At 43.9% G+C, this 22,475-nt stretch overlaps 1 protein-coding gene across 2 annotated transcripts in view; it reads right to left on the bottom strand.

Annotated features, from left to right (window-relative positions):
- Positions 1–22,475, bottom strand: part of RSPO3 (R-spondin 3) — a 64,372-nt gene that overhangs the window by 40,572 nt on the left and 1,325 nt on the right. The window lies entirely within an intron of this gene.

The following is a 22,475-nucleotide window of genomic DNA, read 5'->3' as shown; positions in this document are numbered from 1 at the left end:
CCCTGTTTCTTTGTGTCTCAGCAGGAGACCCAACACAGAGGATCATGTCATTGCTTTTTTAATATAAAGATTCAACTTTGAGATTATTAAATAATTTTATAAGGAGCTACTAAACTATATCCTGATAGGAAGGAAAACAGATTGCTTTGATTTCAGTAAGAATCAAACTGGTGTCCTATAAAAGGAGAGACTCAAAGCCCGTTCATTAATCTCTAAAGTATCTTTTTCAGCTTAAATCTGCTGTTTAGTATGTAATACTTTCCATACCAACTTCATATGTAACACTCCATATGGAAAAAAGCCAGTACAACAAAGGTGTTCTCATAGAAAATTAGAAAGAGGTGTTCAAAGGGAAGCCAAGTGAAAAGGAGGCCAAATGATCAGGGAAAATGATTACAAATGTGGAAAAGAGAATAAATAAAATTATTGCAAACTGTATTTCAGTTTTAAGGATTTCAACCATCCTTAAAAAACCCCGAGAACATGATATAATCAAATAGCAACAGCAGCAGTAACAGCAAGACTCCAAATATATGTGCAGTTCTGTAGGACCTTTCACCCTGTGGTCCTCAAGGCACTTTATAGCAATCAAGAAAGATGCAGGTCTATGATGTAAGTAAATGCTTTAGGGGTCATATTACCTTTCTCTTAGGTGACTGCAGCAGCTCTCTAACAACACATGTTTGGAGAAGAAAGGGAGAAACAGGCAGAAACACTGCCTGTTTGATAGCTGCTATAACCAGTCTGAACTGAGACATTTGGGGAACGTCTAGGGCTGAAATTGTGGCTCCAGCATGATTGCTATCGGCCTTATTCCGCTTTATCTTGCAAGGAGGAGGCGTAGCCATCCCAATGCCCATGCTGAAGCAATAGTTCAGTACTAGAGATTCAGAAGGGTCAGTGCATCACCTCACTGCTGTTTTCTTCCTCTGAAGATCTCTAAGTTTTGAAGTGTCTTGGCACTACATAATGCCTGAGAGCTGCTGGTGGCAGGTGGGGCACAGCCATGAGGGAAAGTGGCACTGGCATGTCTTCATGGTCTTCACTTCCATCAGGAACACAGTTGCTTGGTCACAACATAGGAACAGCGCTGTGGTAGACCCTGCTCCAACCCTTCTGTTATGACTTTATAAGCAAAGAACAGCTCCATGGAAGTTTTACACCAAAAGAGTTACACTGGCATAGAACAGGTCTGAGATCACATACATTAAAGTCTCAGTCATGCCTATTCTTAGAGATAACAAAGCATAGTAAAAACTGCATCTAGCTTTGCAGAGTGTTTTCTCCAAAACCAGCCTTGCCTGAGGCACACTCTACAACAGCACCCCTTTCTCTAGGTGGAAAAAAAGTCAGTCTGTAATTAAGTGTTCCCGCTAAAATATCGGATGCTATACAGCTATCTGCTACTGGAAGTAAAGATACAATGGATCAGTGGCTGGAAATGGGCATCAGTGAGTCTCAACTGCATTATCCAAGACAAATTTCAGAAAGCCTTGGTAGTTAAATCATTGCAACAGTCTCAGGGAGGCAGCATAATCTCAGTTGCATGTATGCTTCAAATAAGAGGTCAGACATCTTTCTAAAAGCATGCTGTAGTTTAACCATAAAATATTGTGCCTGAGAAAGCAAACATTGAGTGGGTCTTACAGTTTTTGCTAGGCACCTTCAGACATCCCTCGTCACTGCACCCCTGTCTAGAGGCTTCATGCATTGGCGAGCCAGCCATTCGTTAGCGTTTTGCCTTAAGATAGCATCAGCAATATCATCGTTTTCTTACTCGCAGTGAGTTGTATTATGCTTATCAGTCTGATTCTGATGACATAAAAAAAGAGAATTAAATAATTGTGGATAAAAGCAAATAAAAATGGCATATTTTTAATATAGAGTGATGATCCAATATTTTCTTTGTGATTTGAGAACTACTTGCTTCACAGGAGTTTTCAGAAACAAAATAAACTTCAGTTTCCTTAAAACAAACTCCACATTGTTGCCTTATGAAGAAAATTGGATTTTTATGTCTCATAAGGTTTCAATGTAGCATATCTGCTGGATGAGGCATCAGTGTAAGCAAACAGATGATAGAAGACTTGTTGATTTTACCACGATATATTTGTGCAGGATAGAGAAGGGGAGAATCTCAAGAAAGTATCCTTTTGATTTCACATAATTTTCTCTTGCTGTGTCTTAGCCACTTGTCTAACGTGGTTTAGCATTCATATGAAATTACTGGCAAAACAAAAGAAAATTAACACTACGTTTTCATTTTTCAAAACCTAAACATGTATCTAAAATTATTCAGTAATATGGTCTCTTCCTCAGTTTGTTTATTCTTTATATTAGAGGAAATTAAGAAAGCACTAATAAATTAGTATTTTAAAGAGGATGTAAAGATTGGATGTCGTTTCCTATAAAAATTAAGTGAGACGATGGAATACTTCTCTTTCAAAAAGCAGAAGGAATAAAAGCCAAATTATTCACTGTTCCTGTCTTTTCTGAACTACAGCATACATTCTACTTTGTTTCTTCAAACTGCCATCTGGGAGGAGTGTTTAAGATGCTGTCTTATATGGAACTTGGAGACACCATTACCTTAAACAGCATATTTCCTCAGCCAGCATGGCTGTGAGCAAAAGAAGAAAAATTAATTTTATTATTATAGCCTCTCTTTTCACACTTTTCTTTCATCCCCATTGCGCTGTGGCTCCTGCTCTGGAAGTGTAGGGCTGGATCCCCTCTCCTGCTGACCCTGGGGTATGGATTCACATCTGGGCTAAGTGGCTGTAAAGTGCTTCTATTCTCAGTCAGCAGTTTCACACTCAAATTGCATGTGCTTATGATGTAACCGACCATACGTCAATGGAATAGCAAATTTTAAGAAACAATTGTTTTCATCATGATCATTGCATTGTAAGATAAGTGGGAATGGCCCACAGCATCACAGACTTGAGCGGAAATGGTATCCCAGCAATCCTCTTGAAATCATGTATAATTAAAATGTTTGCTGCCCTTGAACATTCAAGCATGGCTCCAGAGTAGGAATTAAGAGCTCTGGAGGTTCAGTTCCCTTTCAACTACATTTTAGCATCTCTGAAAGATTTTTATCTAAGTTTAAAAATTAAGGTGCCTGCACTTAGGGACCCATGTTGGGATTCATCTCCCCTGGTTGTAGGCACTGGCGATTTGGACATCCATGATTGACCCAGCTGTCCAGGCTCCTCAAGCGTCAACACGGGTCTTGTTGGGTTTAACTCTTCTATGGACAGAGAGGGGGAGATGATCTGGGCTTGGGGAAATCAGACTTTGTAGTCATTGGAAGCAAACAGGCACTTACAGGGCACAGTCTATCTGAACTATCTTAAACCTCTGCCTAAGGATGAGGTGGCCTGGGAATTGCCATGTAATGTCCAATGACTAGCTCAGTTCCTGGTGTTTATGCTTTCAATGCCTGCAGTCAAGGGAGATGGTCAAATTATTTATTTGGGTCAAATGTCACTGTCCTATAAAAATCACCAGAGCCCTGCCAAATTATCCAGTGGAAGATTTGTTCCTTGAGGTACATAAGAGGTCTGACCACCTGGAATTCAGCAATACTTGCAAGTAAGTGATCTGTGTGTCTTAAAAGGAGATGACTGCTGTTGGCTGGTCTTAGAAGACAACTTATCCACCTCCTTTTCACTTTTTGAAAAATTATGACAATGCCCTCTTGCACACCTGTCAAGAGGATTAATATGAAAAATGAACTGATATTTGTACAGGTTTTGAAAGGTGCATTCTTGCTGCTGCTTCTTATTATTATTTTAAGGTGAATACATTCACTGTCACTTAGGGGAGTTTTGTGCAGAACAACTCCAGTTGCTCTCAGCTATTCAAGCCCACTAGCTTAGAAACACTCCTTTACTAATGTTCCTCTTCCTTGAAGACACCATCTAGTCTGCCCCTCTGTAGCTCTTCTAGAGCATGAGCATCTCTTCTGCCTGACTTCCTGAAGCTCCCATATATGTACACAGGGAGGTACAGAAAAAGATAAATCGCCTTACATCCTACCTGACATTCATCATCCTTGCCACTGTCAAGAAGGTCAGGACGGCTCCCTCACCCTCTTCTCCTGCTGGCTACTGGCTCTAGAGGTGGAAAATTGTTGGCACCTGGAAGCCTATAAACAAGTTCAGAAAGACCAAGGCCTAAAGAAGACTTCATGGTTTTCTGTCTCCTTTTGGACATGAATGATGTGTGGTGCAAGGCCAGACCCAGCCTGTAGCAGTCATTCTCTGGCAGATGGCTACTGACTTCAGCCAAACGTCAGAGATGGCCCTGCCTCAGCAGCACCTTGAAAAATGTACTGCACCCACTGGAGTCAGGCATATCGCTGCCTATGCTTCGAGTCCATCTCATGCTTGGGAACCAGTGATAACAACAGCTATACTTCATTTCTTCTGGGTACCAGTTGACCATGCAGAGGGGAAGCTGGAACAGATGTTACCCTCCTCTTCACTCTTGACACCAGCCCAACACCTGAACTAGTAAGGAGACTGTTAATAACTTCTTTTGCCACCACCCTTTCTGTTTAACTTGCTGAGGCCTGCTTCAGGTGATCACAAGCATTGTATCTTCCCCTTTTCTTTCTCTGGGAAACCTGCAGCACCAAACTTAACAAGTTTAATCCTTCTTCCGTGCTGTGACACTGAATCCAGCAACTCCATAAGCCACCACGATCAGTGATAGGAGTACCCAACAAGTCAGCATGTTCCTGCTCAGCAGCTCACACTCAACTCTCCCAGTTACCCAGCTTGCTTTTATTTATTTCTTCAATAAAGGTCTAAACTCACATACAGAAAATGGTGACTCTAAGTTTGAAAAGTCAGATGTGGCTATGGAACTAAAATGAGAGGATGAACAACACAGATAACTCCTAGAGACTATCTAGACATTTTCTTTGAGGTAGGGGACAGGAAAGTAGAAAGGGGCTGTCAGCTTAAAAAATTAGAAATGATGCCTTATATGCACTATTTCTGACTGTCAGACATACCACCCTAGGAAAGCATCATGAGTGGCCCGGATAAGCCCCAGACCTTTTTGCTTGCAGGACCTAACCAGTGCAAGGTGGACACTGGAGCCGAGTCTTGTGATCCACTTTTTACCTCTTCTGTATTGGAACCAGCACACTCTACTCACTGCAAACTGACAATATATAATGCAATTTAAATGAAAAAAAAATCAGTATCACCAACCTTTGTTGGGATAGAAAATTCTGCTATGGTATGCACATGCATAGACATATACCTGCCGTTCACTGTGTTCCTAGAATTTCATGCATTTTTGGAGCAAAAAAATTGGCTAGAGCGTAGATGCATTTATACATCTTCATTCGTCTCAGTTTGTTGTAAATGTGGCCTTTTTTTATCCTCAAAATTGAGTCCACTGGGAAGTTACTTCAGTCAGCATTACTTCATAAGTATCTCATCGTCAGCCCCAGAACACTGTTAGTGTTCATCCTTCTCTGCTACTAATATCACACTGCACAGTGAATATTTAAGAAACTGTATAGTCAGGATAATTTTAGAATACAATAAAAGTTACAAATTCCACCAGAGCAGTGCTTGTCTTTTGCCCTGTAACACATGATGATTCTTGATACATTTTGGGGTGGGAGGGAGCTTGGGGTTTTTGGTTTGGTTTTTTTTTGTATTTTGGGGGCAGACCAGAGAAAGGCAAAGAAGTCCAAACTGAGGCTCTGCGTACTTTGCAGCCTGATACAGATAATTTAAAATAACGGTCAGGATAGCGCACTCTACCCGTTGCTGTCTAGAAGATTTGCAAGCATGGTGCACACATTACAGAACACTGTCTCTGCACTGATTATTTATAATGATAACACACTGAGGCTCAAATTACACTGTGTTCTGGCTGCTGCCTTCTATCTTGCCCTTTCCTACAAGCAGCCTAGAGGTAGGACTTTCATACGCGTTTGTAAAGAGCCTATTGCTGCAAACATTAATAAGAGCTATCACTTAGGAGCAGTTACTTACACTTTGTTTAATCTCTAATGGATTCTTCTAAATATTTACAGTAGAACAGTTGTCAGACCAAATGCTGGAAATTACTGGCAACTTCCCAGTAGCCAGAAAGGAAAGAGATGAGAAGAAGAGAGGAGAGGAGAGGAGAGGAGAGGAGAGGAGAGGAGGGGAGAGGAGAGGAGAGGAGAGGAGAGGAGAGGAGAGGAGAGGAGAGGAGAGGAGAGGAGAGGAGAGGAGAGGAGAGGAGAGGAGGGGAGAGGAGAGGAGGGGAGGGGAGGGGAGGGGAGGGGAGAGGAGAGGAGAGGAGAGGAGAGGAGAGGAGAGGAGAGGAGAGGAGAGGAGAGGAGAGGAGAGGAGAGGAGAGGAGAGGAGAGGAGAGGAGAGGAGAGGAGGGGAGGGGAGGGAGGGGAGGGGAGGGAGGAGGAGGGGGGAGGGAGAGGAGAGGAGAGGAGAGGAGAGGAGAGGAGAGGAGAGGAGAGGAGAGGAGAGGAGAGGAGAGGAGAGGAGAGGAGAGGAGAAAAAGAGGAGAGGAGAGGAGAGAAGAGAAGAGAAGAGAAGAGAAGAGAAGAGAAGAGAAGAGAAGAGAAGAGAAGAGAAGAGAAGAGAAGAGAAGAGAAGAGAAGAGAAGAGAAGAGAGAAGAGAAGAGAAGAGAAAAGAGAAGAGAAGAGAAGAGAAGAGAAGAGAAGAGAAGAGAAGAGAAGAGAAGAGAAGAGAAGAGAAGAGAAGAGAAGAGAAGAGAAGAGAAGAGAAGAGAAAAGAGGAACCCGATCATTGTTGCATTCTTCTGTGGGGTTTTAGTAAGTCAAGTCTACATTCTGTAACTTGGTGGCACTGAGCAAGGATGGTCCAGAGAACTGTGCATGCACCAGCCTCAAGTTGTGCTTCAGCCACGTAAAACTGCCTTGAGGGAAAGGCAGTAAAAATCTTGAGGGAAGTGACTGTTTGCTTTACAGACCCTGAAGTAAATAAACTGTCTGAAAGGCCAATGGCTGCTGCAAGAGGTGGAGGAGCTCCAAACTGTTTGGGGGTGTCAGCATAGGGCACGGTGCTGTTGGCTGTTGGTTGCATTGCACCCTGCACTGGGCAGTCTCTTGGCTGTTAGATCTGGAGCCTGCAGTATTCCCCTGTTGTTGTGGCTCACCGGCACAGGCTGATTGCAGGGATATGCGCTACAAAAAAAAAAAAATAAAGCTAAGCCCGTGACGCTGAAAGAAAGCCTTTGGCGGGCTTTACCTCCACAGCCTCTGAAATTGCCTTAGCTCTGAAGCACAAGATGTGTGTGAAGGAGGTGTGGAGGAGGAACAAGACAGTAGGCAGCAGTGGGAGCCTGTGGCTCCTGGGAGGCACCTGTGTGCCAGCAGCAGCTGGCTGGCAGATCACCCACCAGGCTATCCAGCTGTGCCCAACAAGTGGGGCCCCGGGCAGGCCAGAGGAGGGGACGGCGGCTGCATCGCTGCTTTACAGCTGGCAGAAGTGCCGGCACAGGGGAGGGGGACCTGAGACGGGAGGCACTTGCGTGGCTCGCTATGTCCCACTGTGACACAGCAGGTCTGTACTTAAACAGGCTTGAAGGATTGTTGTCTTGCTTTGGAAAACTTTCCATTGATTTGAAAATGAGAGCTTTGGCTGAATAAGGATCTGTGAATCTATCCAGATATAGACGTTTTCTGTAGTATTTGATATTGTAAGGGCCTGTCCTAATTTTGAGACGTGTGTGTGTGTGCGTGCGCATGTGTGTGTGTGTGTGTGTGTGTGAGTGTGTATGTGTATGAATGCATGTGTGCGAGGGAGAGAAATCTCACTGCCTGAAACTGTTCTGCCAAGATAAACTTTGGAGCATTTTATAAATTAACTCTGCTCTATGTGTTTATTTTTCTTTTGGATATTCTAAAAGGAGACTGTTCAACTCATCTTATTAGGGGCAGCGTATTTTTTTAAAGAGAAAAATAAGTTCTTACTCTGCACTGGAAAGTATTTGCTATTTTCAGCTAAAAGTATTCTTTCCTTCTGACCTGGCATATTAGATAAGATTTATATTTCTGACCTGACATTAGGTAGTTAAGATTTATTCTTCTATATTAACTTTACTGAGCTTGCAAGCTATTCATTTACAGCATAGGGAATATATTTATGGCAGAAGCAAAGAAAGTTCACTACAAAGTAGTAAAATATGTTATTAGGAGTGTCCTGTAGACTGATGAAAATTGTGAGTACCCTTGCAGCTGGCTCCCTTCTGGCTCTTTTTTCCTTCTTTGTTATTTCAACTTTAAAACTTGAATTTGAAGTCAGTTTGAATGGTGAATAACTTAAAAGAGTCCAGATGATTCTAATATATCCGCATATATATACGTATGTATATGCTGTGATTGAGAGGTGCAGCGAAGGGGATAACAAGTGACTTGAATTCGCTCCGCATTCTGCTGGCAATGACCCAGGCATAAGTAACGTTGGACCTCTTTCTCCTGCCAGTATAAATCAGGAGGGACTCCGCTGAGGTATAAAGCTGGTGTGTGAGTGAGAGCCGAATCAGATCTAGAGCTTTCCTATATCCAAAGGTGTGGGCCCAGGCAATCCGTTAATGTCCAATTGATTTAAAGAGAGGAACCGCAGACTATGATGGAAACCTGGAAGCACTTCAAGCCTCTATAGACAGAAAGTTGGAAAGTTAAAGGCCTCCTATTGAAATCAGTGACAAAACCTCCCATTAACTTCAATAGGAACAGAATCAGGCCCTAGAAATGGCTGGAAGCCAAAGAACTGGATGGCTCAAGCAATAGGTAATAGGAGCTGATGACTTTCACCAATAAATCACCAATGCAAACCTGGCTGTGCTTGGTTTAGACTCAAAATTGCTTTCATCTGATGGTTGTTAGAAACTGTATGCATTGTAAAACCTTCAAGAAGAACTGGCAGTTGTGATAGCTGTCTCAGCAAGAGGCTGATGGCTGGACAGGGTGTGGTATCTCCTCCGTCTCCACGTCGTCAGAGGGAGTCCATCTTAAAGAGAAGCAAGAAGCACTGGCCTGCCTACAGATAGAGCAGTGCTTAGGCTCTGCTGTTAACCAGAAGTTTTCTATTTCAGAAACTGTCAGACTAACTCTGTAAATCCACTTAGACTGAACATACTGGGGGAGGGGGTTATGGCTCCACAGCAAGCCAAGAGAAGGAGTAGATATTTCCATTTGTAGACATTATTCAACTGCTGTCACAAGAGAGAACAGAGATGTGCAGAGCTTTGAGGAATTAAATGTGTCAGAGAAAGGGCTTGGCATGGGGAAAGTTAGGACCATCAGGCATTATGAAAGCTGGGAGTTGCTTATAGAGTGCACCAAGCAGTGTTGCACATTGCAGCTCGGCTGATGAACTCCACTGCCCATCCCTTCTGCAACACTGCTCTGCTCTGCAGCTGAGGAGGAGGATTTTGTAAGTTGTACTAAATTGAGGCCAGTTGCCCTGCCATCCATCGTGGCACTCCCTGACAAAGTTGTGGGGAAATGCAAAGCATTACGGAGGGGACTTTCCTCCCCCTCCAATATTTTTGCAGTGAACTTTTTCCGCTGGTCCCTGAAGGGTCCTGCACTGCTGCTTGGAGAGCAGTAGGCAAACTGGGTGAATATTTTGCTATCTGTGCTTGGTCAAACAGCCATAGCCATGTTTGATGTCAACTAACACTCAGAATAGTTCCCCACTTTCCAAACTCCACCCTTCATATTCTTGTATTTGATAGACCTCAGGGCTACGTACTCTATTACAGTATGCAAACTTTTCCAGCTCCTTCCTTACTTCTACCAGGCCATGTCTGACAAAGGCTCCAAGGATTCGCATCTTTTTGTATATGCAAAGATTCATAGCTTGTTTTTACAATCTGTCTTTGTAAATCAAAGCAGCTGTTCACTGCTTCTTTTCTCTCACCAAGAAACCCACTGCTATCATCAAGTCATCACAGCACAGCTCAAGGGCATCCGTTCTCTTTCCACCACTTCTCCTCAAAACCCTGGGCTCAGAACTCTAAGTTGCAATAACTTGTGGCTTGGCATCAAAAGGGAAAAGTATGCCTAGGAGGAAACTTGCTTATAGGTACAAATAGGAGAGTAAGGGAGAGGGAACCCTAAGGGAGTGTTTCTTTGGGGTGACACAAAGGAAGAAAAGGAATTGATAGGACAATGAGAAAAAAATTATTTAAAAAATTCATTTGGCAAAGGGCACATTATCATATACCCTGCATAACATTGTTGCATGTGAATTCTGCTCTGGTTCACTACATTCACCTGCTAGTTCTTGTTTCCAGTGGCCTTGGCTTGGATCCAGGCATGTTATGGATAGTGAGGAGGACATGGACCATGCCTGTATTAAATCAGGCAGGCTAATGGAGCTGATCTGGAGTTCCCCTACCACTTGCCACTTCAGAAAATGCAGCATTTTGGGTCTATCCCTCTGCTTACTTATTTAGCTAGTCTGGTTTGGTGTATGTTCTCACTCCAAATTACTCCAGTCACTACTTTAAGAAATAGTGCCTCAGTTCAATACCTGTAGGAAGAGAAGGAAGAGGGAACCGTAACTGAGCAGATGGTGAAGTAGGAGAAGACTCATGAGCACACAGCGCTGGGCAGGGTGAGTAAGTACGGCATGGAGAAAGCAGTAAAAGTATCCCTCCCACACTTTAAGTGGCAAATTGCAGCTGTTCTCTTAAAAAAGATGGTGGAACACCCTCACAATCTTTACCAGCACCTCGAGAAGAGAAGTGCAGGTTGCATTGCTGCTCCTTTTCTTGGTGAGTGAGAACAAAATCCCCCACCAGCTATCGTGTTCTTTTAATAGCCTGCATAAACATTTAGGCTGGATTCTGAGCACATGCAAATTTTATGCTGGCAGAGCTCTGTGAGTTATTTGCTTCCTGACACAAGTTGTAACTAGAAGCAGAATCAATCCCTTAACCTTTATGAGATGTTTATTCTGCCTAAACCAACTCCCATTAAGAACAATGCAGAGGCTCTAATTGAAAACCTCGTGTTAGTCTGGCATGTGCCTTATGATCATGACATTTCTGTTCTCTGATAAACGGGAGGAATATTAACTCTTCTTGCTGTTCCCTCAGCAGATGCACAGATGCAAGTACACACATACACCCATATGCATGGACATCCCCCCCAGGAACCATCAGCAGTAGTGCTGCTGGCTTGTCACGGGGGCAAGGAAAGATGCTGCTTCTCTAGCACCACCGATTTCCCCTGCCCAGACCCCAGCCTAAGGAACATTATTTTCCTCCTCATTGGCTGAATAAAATTTCCAGCCTAGTGATACTCCTCATATGAAAAGCCATAAAGGTTTCACCTGTACACAACCAAAAAGGGAAGGGTCCATATAACTTTCTAGTGTAGTTTTAGGCATGCCAGGCTCAACAGAAAGAGAAGATGGTCCCCTACCAAGCTTCCTGTGCATTCTTTTTTAAATGTAGTGTTTGGTTTAACCTATATAAAAATAATGATTTTGTTTTCTGTGACCAAACAGACCATAAGAAGTGGGAGAAGAGACGGAGTTTTCAGACAAACCTAAGGGCTTTGAAACAAAACTGTGGCTTGAAACAAAACTTCTTCTGTCTGGGGTTATCAGTATCCTTTTTACCTATATTTTAAGGCAATTTCAAAGTGAAAATACTTTAAGAACAAGTCAAGACCTTTAATTCTTGTTTGTGTCTGTGTGAATTTGTGTGTATGTATGTGAATGTGTATATACAGATATAGATATGAATGTGTAGGGGAGAAGGGAGAGATGACTAAATGTATGAGCATTTATATTATTTTTATTTAGCATTTACATTTTTAATTTGATAATTATATTTTTATATTTTATAAAATGTTATTAAATTTTCCATCGAGATTATGAATTTTGTCAAAATTTTGTGAACGGTTGTGCTGGTTTTGGCTGGGAAAGAGTTAATTTTCTTCATAGTAGCTAGTATGGGGCTATGTTTTGTATTTGTGCTGGAAACAGTGTTGATAACACAGGGATGTTTTAGTTCCTGCTGAGCAGTGCTTACACAGAGCCAAGGCCTTTTCTGCTTCTCACCCCACCCCACCAGCGAGTAGGCTGGGGGGGCACAAGGAGTTGGGAGGGGACACAGCTGGGACAGCCGACCCCAACTGACCACAGGGCTATCCCACACCATATGACGTCATGCTCAGAATATAAAGTGGGGGGAAGAAGGAAGGAGGAGACGTTTGGAGTTATGGTGTTTTGTCTTCCCAAGTCACCGTTACGCGTGATGGAGCCCTGCTTTCCTGGAGATGGCTGAACACCTGCCTGCCCATGGGAAGGAGTGAATGAGTTCCTTGCTTTGCTTTGCTTGAGTGCGCGGCTTTTGCTTTCCCTATTAAACTGTCTTTATCTCAACCCATGACTTTTCTCACTTTTCCTCTTCTAATTCTCTCCCCCATCCCACTGGGGGGGAGTGAGCGAGCGGCTGTGTGGGGCTTAGTTGCCAGCTGGGGTTAAATCACGACAACGGTGTTAAACACCAGCCTGCACTTTTAGTAGGTTTTCTGACACCTTTGTCAAGTGTTATATATGCTGATGGTCAAAAAGGTCTTTTTAGCAGATCATGGGCATAGGCTGAGTAAAGGAGTTTTTCCAGCTCTAGGACTACAGCTGTAGGCTTAGCGGGTTCCAGAGGATGAAGTACATAAGCCAGAGTAGGCTTATGTAGAGGTCAGGGAGTATGAGATGGAAGATTCTTCTTCTGAATAAGCTCTCTTATATGCAGTACTGCAATTTCTGTGGCTGATCTCTTTTGGACAAGATGTGTCCAAGGTCTCTGCAGACTTCCAGGTGAAAAACACAGGCCCTTTTTGGTGCATACAGCAGTAACCACAGTCAGTCAAGGAACCAGGGTGAAAGGCTCAACCAGCAAGTTCCATAGATGAATAACTTATTTTTCAACTAATTATGCAAGGCTTCAGAAAGGATTATGAATTGACTTTCATAGTGCTTGGTGGTCCTTTAGTGGTACCTATGGTTAGAATCCTCCTTTTTTACATAATCAGTGAAGCATGGAAATGCAAGAGAAGACTACTCTTTTGATTGATCTATTTTATCTGGACTCAGGTGCAATTTATACTGAGGAAGAAATGAACTTCTCCACTCACTGGGTAGCTGGCAAATGATGTTATTTCAGAAAGAGGTGAATAGCAGCCTGTCCTCATCTCGAAAGGGTACAGTTTACAGTTTCCCTTGTGGCCAGCCAGATCCTGGCAAATAGGAATAAGACCCCCCCACTCCAGTTGCTCCCCACCCAGTGCTTCTAACCTCCATAAAGCTCGGGAAGACTTGTGTTCATCAGAGTATCCAGCCACAGTACATAGAAAAATCGTAAAAGAAAGCCTATTTTAAACCTCCTCCATAATTTTCACACCCATGGGGTGATTGAATCCTCTTTGACCTCTAAGAGACCACACAACCATAATACATGTCACTACTTGTTGCATTATTTCCTGAAATATACTGAACTCAGAGTTAGTAATGTAACAGCTTACTTGTTCTAAGACATACATTTGAAAGAAGCTAGGGGTTTAAAGCGTGATTAGTATCTCAGTGGATTACTCAGATGAAAGAACATGGTACCCAGTCATGGAAGAGAATAAGCATTCTCAAATCATGCTAATTTTATAGGTTGTTAGCAGAAATAAATAATGCCAACAGAGAAAGGGAAATATTTTTGTCCACAATCTGTCCAGGGGAACTTGTTTTTATATTTACTTGTTCCTCAGAATAACTTTGGTCTTTTCTTAGGAAATAATATATGACCTAAGCAGCCATGTGGATGTCCTCTTGCTGACATTCACTTACGACTGAATCCTACTGATAAATTCTTACACCACTGAAGCTTCCCCTCAACGGGAAGCTTAAATAGCACATTTAGGTTGTTTCATTCCTAAAGTCAGGGCCTTGGGCTTAAAAAATGCTTGTCCAGGACATAGCACAAATTAGAAATTCTGCACTCTCATACAGAATTCTACTTTCACTTTTAATACACCGTCAACTCTAAAACTCATTAATTGCTCAACTCTTCATAAAACATAAACACAAAAGATGAATGTGTGACTTCATTTTGGACTGCAAAACAGAAGCTGTTTTTTTTTCAAAATACCAAATCGTGTAATTTATTTACCTTTCCTGCCTTCTTGATCTTGTCTATTAGATTTTATGACATCTGTGGCCATCGTGCCCAGCACAAGGAGGTCTCATCTTAGCTGATTATTTTCAGTTCTGTGTTATACTAAAAGTTTCTGGAATCTTCGTCCATCTCCATGTATTTGCTAAATACACGCACTTAACATCTTCTGACTCCCATGTTAAAAAAATATCCTTTGGTCCCACTTGGTTCTGTTTTGGAGGGGTAATTCTTCACTCGGCAGTGTAACATAAAGTAAAATAAAACCAGCGACTCCTTATTCAGTGGCATAGAAAAAAGTGAAATTAATTATAAACATTCTAGGAAAAGGAAACAAGGTTATGAAACACTTGCCGACGCTGGTGTTTGTAAGCTTCATGAATAAGCAATGCAATAACGCAAGGCAAGTGTGCGTGGGAGGCGCGCTCTGAAGAAACTGGCTGTTTTCCTCTCTCTGACCAGTTGAGCTGTTATGAACAAAAAATGTTGTTGCTAAAGAAACCTGTAATAAATCCTGTTGGGAGTATTACATGTGCTGATAACATACATAAACTTTGTAAACATATTAAAGTGTCAGGTTTTAGCAGCTCTGGTTCATGTGGACGTTTGTAAATGTTAGTTGAGAAATGCAATGGAAATCTTGTTCCACCAGCTGGTTGCTCTGTTTCTGGTTCACATGAGAGCGTTCTGCTCTTCCTTCCCCTTGAAACAGAACCTCACTTTGTAGAGATGAGGAAAAAAGGCTCAAGCCCTACCTCTGCTGTAACTTCCCCCCAAAATGCTATCACCAGAGAAGCTGCGCACCTGCTGAGTTATTTGGAGAGAAATGGGGTGGATGAGCTGGTGCTTGATAAAGAACTTATGCTATTCTGAACATCTCTGCTTTGTGTAGCGATGCCCTCCATCGACACCTCCATCAAAGTACAGTTGGCAGTCCTGAGCGAGGCATTTGAGTTGCCTTTCAGTAGGTGGGAAGAGTTGGGCACCTCCAAAAGGGACTGACAAAACCCAGCACGCTGAACGAGGGATCCTCAGCCTAGTCACGGGGAAACGCTGGGGTCAGAAACTGTCTCAAATCCTGGCTGTCCAGGGGGTTTAGGTGCCCTGGCACTGCTACCCAGCCCTGCAAGCCAATATATTCTTTAACAAAAGAAAGGAGACCTCACTCCGTTCTTTTGAAACACACGAAGAAGGGAGCAGCAGCCTTGCTGCCCTTAATGTATCCAAAACCTTAGCAGCTAAAATATTGGGCCAGGAGTTGAAAACCTGAGTTAAATTAATTCTTCTATCTAGCATAACTCTAGCCTGTGTTGATCTGCTCTACTAAACCGACTTTTTACACTAATAAACTGACTGGATTTGCACGTAATCTCAGGTCATTTGCTTGCACCCATTTGAGTTAGCACAGAAGAGGAAGAGGCTTGGGGGGCCCCGGTACGGGAACAGGGATGCGTGTGACTATATTCCAGTGTCAGTAAGCGATCGCCTGCAGAGTCCTGTGCTCCCTGTGGAAGGACTTTGTATTGTTCTTTTTATTATTTGTTATGATTTATTTATTGCCTTTTTTACCCAGGGTTTCTTTAAGAGAAAATCTCAAAGTGTCTGCAGAAGGGACCTGAGCTCAGAATTCTCCTGTGCCAGGTGGACGTTCAGTGTCAGTAAGCTGAAGTCCCACGTTCGAAATGACAAAACATCTGAGAAATGCCCGTGCACCAAGGGTGAGGTGGCAATTAAGCAGGGCTTTGAAGGTGAGGGACTCAGGTGTTTAAATCCTGCCCCAGACAAACCTTAGGCACCTAAGTCCTGTTCTTGGATCTGAGCCTAGCTGTGTCTGCCCTCGCACTTTACAGGAAGCCGCAGGAAGCACACATCGTTGCCATTCCAACACCCATCAATGAGCTCCTGTTTTATTTTACAGTGCCCCAAAATCTGCTTTACCGTGCAGGAAATATCAAACGTCTGAAACCCCATCTAGGACCTTTCAAGTTTAAACATGAAACATGTCAGGACGTAAAACTGACACACAATAAGAAGCTTGGAAGGATAATGTTTATAGCAGTGTGCTACCAGAACTTGGTGTAGACCTGTGGTTCGAGGTTTTACTTTCATTTAAAAGTATCACTAGATGCATTTCTTTATGGTTTTTCCCCCTAATTACTCTGTTGTGTGGAGCTGAAGTATCGGTGCAATGTCAGGGTGCTGTTAGGAGCAGGCAGGAGCTTGGTGCCGTCACGGTTCATGTCTCTCCTGGTTCAGCTCCGGTCCCCATAGCCGAGTTCTTCCCTAGCAGCACTGGAGGGATATGTTATGTTTTGTGGCTCCTTTGCTTCAGTGGGTGCTATTTTTGATCACACAAGTAAATAATACTAACATTTTAAAATGCATGATCTATAGCTCATAATTGAGAAATCAAAACACACAAAAATGTTTATTAGTCAGCTATCGTTTAACCGTAGTACAATCATTCGTTCTTTTTAAGTAGCATTGCTCATCACACTGCTCACTGCTAACAACAAAAATAGGTTAAAGTAACCATTAATAAAATCTGTTGGATTTTATTATGACAAAGCGTCTAGTAAGTAATAGTTCTGCCATCACCAGAAGCTCAGTTATTCAATTATTTATAAAAAGTTGTAGCTCTTCTCTTTATTTTTTTTTGAGAGCCATAACATGTTTTGCATGAATACATATTCTCTGAATATTTTTATCTGCAGCATTGTTTGTGGTAATAACAGACACACAGACTTTTGTATAAAAATGTACATGGTTTCAGCTGCCTTTTGTCATTTGATAAGATTGCTTTGTTCTGCATTATTTTGGTAAAAAATTGGCAAAGTGATTTTGAGTAGTTCAGACTGCAAAATTAGAAATGAGACAAAAATATTATTTTTTGTTAGCTTTTATATCTCCTCCACCAGGCTTTCGCAACTTTTCATTTAATTGCAAGAGCAAAGGGACAATTTACTGTTGGGGAAAAAGCTTCTTAAGAACGTCCATAGTTTTGACAGATGAGTTTTCCTAGTAGTCACTGTCTATAGATGATTGAATATGAAATGGTAGACAGCTTATTAATGTTGGCGATAAACAGCAGTGGTCAACCCAGCACACTAGCTTTATTAACCAGAAAGCAAAATGAGCACACTAAGCAAGAGATAATGAGTAAGTCTGATTTTTAAGTCCTAGCTCAGATTTTATTAGGCATAACTTCCATTATCTTCAGTGAAAAATTTACAGCAAGAAGAAGCAGAAGACCAGGGATTTGCAAAGGCTTGATACACTAATAACAAAGCTTAAAAGAAGAAATTAATCTCAGAGTTAACTTTATTGACTCCACTTGGCTCAATAGGTGAAAGTAGTAAAATAGCTGTTCTTTTCATATGCTTAAGAAAGAGACTGCCTCCCAAGCAGGCTATGTATCACAGTTTTGAAAGGTACAGACCACTGTTTTTTCCTATATAGGTATCGTACATATTTGGATCATGCAATTTTGCAAGTACTCTAGCACAGGAATTCTTCCAAACTCAAAATGTTTCCTGAGGTCCTGCAGAAAAAGAGCCCTCTCCAGCTCCTGTGAAGTCCATGGGACTTTCTCTACTGAAAGCAAAGGAGGCAGGTTCAAGCTCTAAAACCACCTCATTAATAACAGCAATATTTTATTCTGCCTGCAAAAAGAAATAGGACTTTTTATATATTTGCTGATATATCATCCTACATCAATGGCTTTGAGAAGTTGTGGTAATATATGTATTTACAGTTTAACATAAATTTTAAATAGTATAAGAAATGTCTTCAGCAGCTGAAAGAAACAAAATTTGAAATTATCACCCTTTCAGATGTCAGGTATGAAATGGGAACTGGTCTGTAACGTCCTTTAGTCTCTTGGGATAATAACATGCATCATTCCACATGCAGCTTCAAGCACAGATCTACATGCATGTAGACTTATAAAAAAAAAATGCAAGCAGCCTATCCCTATAATACTTCTAACGCTTTCAGCAATGGGTAGTGATTTTCTAATATTTAATTGTTTAAGATATTGCTACAATGAAATACGTTCACAGTTTATGAAAATACGATGAAACGGTTCTCCGTCTGCTTTTGTTTCTAATGACTGCAATAGGAATTTTACAGTCTATTTCGAAACAAACAGGATCTCATCCAAAAATGAGAAATATATTTTCATTGCAAAAAAGATGCACTTGTCACCAGCAAAGTATTTACCCTGACAATACTAATATGAAAACATCACAGAAAAAAATTATCAGCGGCATACAACTACTTTGAAAGAGAACTAACACGGAATAATTTAATCCCGCCCAAGGACAGATTCGGCTTACTTGATGGCTGCTTGTTTGGCTAACTTCTGCTTTAAATTATTGCACTCAGATATTAAATTACTTCTTTTTAAAAAAATCGGTAACACCACCTATATTATATATAGAATATGTAGCATTACCATCTGTGCCATGCCAACCCTAAACATACATGTAGATATCAGTAATATATATATTGATGGTGAACTATGAAAAAAATTGCTTCCAAAATGCAGTGTTATTTTAACTAATAATGTAATTCCTCTTTTCTTGTTGACTTTTACCTCCATGTAAATGACAGCCTCCACGAGGGTATAAAAAACCTGAAGACATAATTTTATCCGTTTGTGTTTTGGCAGTTCTCTCCTGTTTTATTTTATTTTATAGAACTATGCTTTCAAACAGGCTGTTACACATCTGCTTAATTTTGAATTTGTAAGTAGTTGCATGCACATCAAGCCAGAGAGGCAGAGGGTTTGCAGGGTGGAGCCCTCCACTCGTGACCGTGACCAGAAGCAGATGCTGGAAGACCTGCAGTCCCGCGTCAAAGAGGAACCAACGGAGGAGCGACCGAAGGAGCGACCGAAGGAACGACCGAAGGAACGAACGAACGCCGGGTATCGTGAACGTGCTGTTACAGCAAAAGGCAGGAGGCAGTTGCCAACATCAGATACTGATGGGCTACCGATAATATAAATCATGGTAGCTCTACATCCAAATTGCAGTTCCACTAAGTCATACTGATAGTTTTACTCCCACATGTAGGAGTTGTGGTACAAATGCAGAATTATCTATCACTTTGCTTATTCTAGCAACTTCCAAATTTAGTCCGTGGCTCACTGGTAGTCCACAGGGTCACAGCAAATGGTCTGCCGGTCATTCACAGATCCACAGCAAATAATACTTCATTTCTGTCAGTTAAAAGGTCAATGAGAAAGGTGCGCAACTGCCAGTACTAAGTTTTGAGGGTTGGTGGTGGCCTGTAGAGCCAAAATATTTGAGAACTATTGACTTAATCCTACTTTTTTTCCAAGCAAACTGTAATTGCTGGCAGATACATAGAACTTCTTATTTATTGGTATGCTAGTCTGTACTCAGCTGCATATTAATCTCTCTTGCAGGACCCAAACAAGCAACTTAATTTGTTAATCTTAATTGCTCTTATCAGAATAAAAACAAATCTCTTTGCTAATGATATGTTTGCTTTTGAACTTTTATTGATCTTGTCTGCTGTGTCTAATTATGGACCCAATCCTCTGCACTCCATAGTGGACTTCAGAGGAGTTTTGCCTCTGTACAGCCAACTACGCATTTACTACTGATCATGAGACAGAAATTGAGGATGCTCAAACTAGAAACTTCAGTAGGAGTTTGGGGAGTGAAAGGACTGCAGACCAGACTTTCCTCCTAGTAAAGATTACTTTGGCAATAGGTACAAAATAAGTAATGCTTCAGGACCAGGTCCTTCTGATGGGGTGAATTAACAAAGAAACTTCACTTTATAGCGGCTGAAGAGTCTGGCCCACCATATTCTGAATTAGTCAGTTCAGGCTTAGTTATTCCTTTATCGTAAAATCTTGGAGTCTGCAATATAATACAGAATGGGGGACTCTGATATTAAACAAAATGAAGTAACACTGGCTCGCTGAGTGCTCGATGGCAACTGCTTTGTACTGTATTTAAAAATGCATTGGTTAAATGGAGATTTGAAAACACTTCCCTAGCAATGGGTTTAGGACTTATGCTTAAAGGGGACTAACTGGACAGAAGAAACAGAAATCCAGAGATCTTCCATGTAATAGATGAATTTGACAGGTGTCTTCTTTACCCACACACTATTGTTTTTTTCAAGTTCCAGTATTATACTGGACTAATAACATAGTAATTAGTACTAAAGTACTAGTAACGATTCATAGATTTTTAAAGCCAAAATGATCAGTGCAAGTGGTGACCATAACCTCTTTTATAGTAACTTTCATAAACACTCATGCTCTAATTCTTGCTTCACACCAAATAACCACTAGTTATACCAACGCATGTTTTACAGCCATCCCGATCTGAAGACCTCAGCCAGTGGACGGTGTGCACCGTGTCCAGGTGAGGTGTTCTGACGGTTATTTGTCTTCACTGCCAAAATAACGAGCCAGGCTTCCATTCTGACTCTTTCTAGCTGTGATTTTTCAGCCACTTGTTCTGCTGCGAATTTAACTCAACTCTTGCATTTTAACCAGAAAACTTTGAGCAAGTACTCAGTACCTTCTCCACGCTGTACCAACCAGCTAATTATTTTGCAGCCAACACTTCCACCTCTATTTCCCGAAAATGACGCTGCTGAACAGGGGCCCTAGGAAAGCCCCCGGTGGGACGGCGCTAGGGACGCGGAGCACACCGCACGCACCCGCAGCAGCCCCGATGCTGGGAAACCCCGGCTGCCCTGCGCCCACCCAGCACCGAGACCGGCCGGGGGCAGGAGGGCGACCTGCCTTCCCCCGCCAAAAGGGCGGCCGCAGGAGGGGGCAGCGGCCGTGCCGGACCGAGCCGTGCCGAGCCGAGCCGAGCCGAGCCGTGCCGTGCCGGACCGAGCCGAGCCGAGCCGAGCCGAGCCGAGCCGAGCCGTGCCGTGCCGGACCGAGCCGAGCCGAGCCGAGCCGAGCCGTGCCGGACCGAGCCGTGCCGAGCCGAGCCGAGCCGAGCCGAGCCGAGCCGAGCCGAGCCGAGCCGCACCTGCCGCCGCGGGCTGCCCGCCGCGGCACAGGACAGCAGAGGTCGCCGCCGGCCCGGCTCTGGCCCGGCGCGGCGCGCACCAGGTGCCGGAGCAAGGACGGGCGGAGGGGGGCCCGCTCCCCGACCCTCGCCCCCCCGGGGCGTCCTGCCCCCCTACCCCTGCTGTGCCCCTGACCCGGGGCTGAACCCCTCCACCGCACCCGTCGGGGTGCCCCCATGGGGGGGGGGGGCGCAGCTTGTGGGCCCGCGGCTGCCAGGGGTTAAAGGAGTGGGTGGGAAGTGATGGAGGCTGCGGAGCCCTCCCTTGCCAAGGATAATAAATCGGATGCCCTGACATGTTTTACTTAGCCCTTAGTGCTCCCTCGCTGCGCGGCCGTGGGGATGGGAGGGCTGGAGCCCCGGTCTCTCTCGTCCTCGGCTCCGCTTTAGGGGCACTTTAGGTGAATCAAACCTTGTGTGCAGGAGGCAAAGCATACAAAGGAGGCTTTCAAGGGCTAGCCATGCCAAGCAGGGGAAGGGAGCGAGCGCCGAGCAAAAAAAGATTAAAATAATAGTAACCCCCCGTCCCCTCCCTGAGGAAGTAACTCCGTTTCTTCTTGCTGATTAAATGCAGGCTGCCGTGTTTTGTGACATTTCCTCGGTATCTGCAGCTGTCAGGGAAGGAGGACAGGCATGAGCAGCCCCTCCGCGGGAGGCGCGCAGAAAATGCCTCCCCAGAAACGGCGACGGGTCCGATGCAAGCGGGATGGCGAGGCGGGACCGGGGGCCGGTCCCGGTGCCCCCCGCTGCCGCAGCCCGCCGCCGTCGGCGGCTCCTTGCGGCGCCCCGGCAGGGCTCTGACCGGCAGCCCTGCACGGGGGGTCACGGCGGACGCGGGTCCTCGGAGCTGCCCGGTGCTGCGGGCCCCGCCGGGGCCCCACGCCGGAGGCAGAGCCCGGCCGCCCGTGGCAGCGCCCCGCGACCTGGACAGCGCCTTCCCGAGGGGGCGACTCGCTTCTGCCTCGCGTTTCTTCCTGCCCCGGTGCCGGGGGGCTCCCCTCGCCTCTGCTCTCCCACATCGCCTCCTCCGGACGGCAGCGCCCAAGGAGCTGCTGCCAGCACCCCCGGTTACGGACCCTCGGCCCCCGGCCCGCGGGGATGCCCCGGCCCTCCTGGCTCCCTCCTGCCGCCACCCCGGACCCAGGCGACATTGGGCTGGCTAAGTCAGAAGGGACGAACTCCCTTCATCCCATGGGATTTGAAAAAAAACCAACCAT

This window comes from Ciconia boyciana, chromosome 3 (assembly GCF_034638445.1).
Source record: "Ciconia boyciana chromosome 3, ASM3463844v1, whole genome shotgun sequence".
NCBI classification, from domain to species: domain Eukaryota; kingdom Metazoa; phylum Chordata; class Aves; order Ciconiiformes; family Ciconiidae; genus Ciconia; species Ciconia boyciana.
This window is presented reverse-complemented; position numbering and strand designations above follow the sequence as displayed.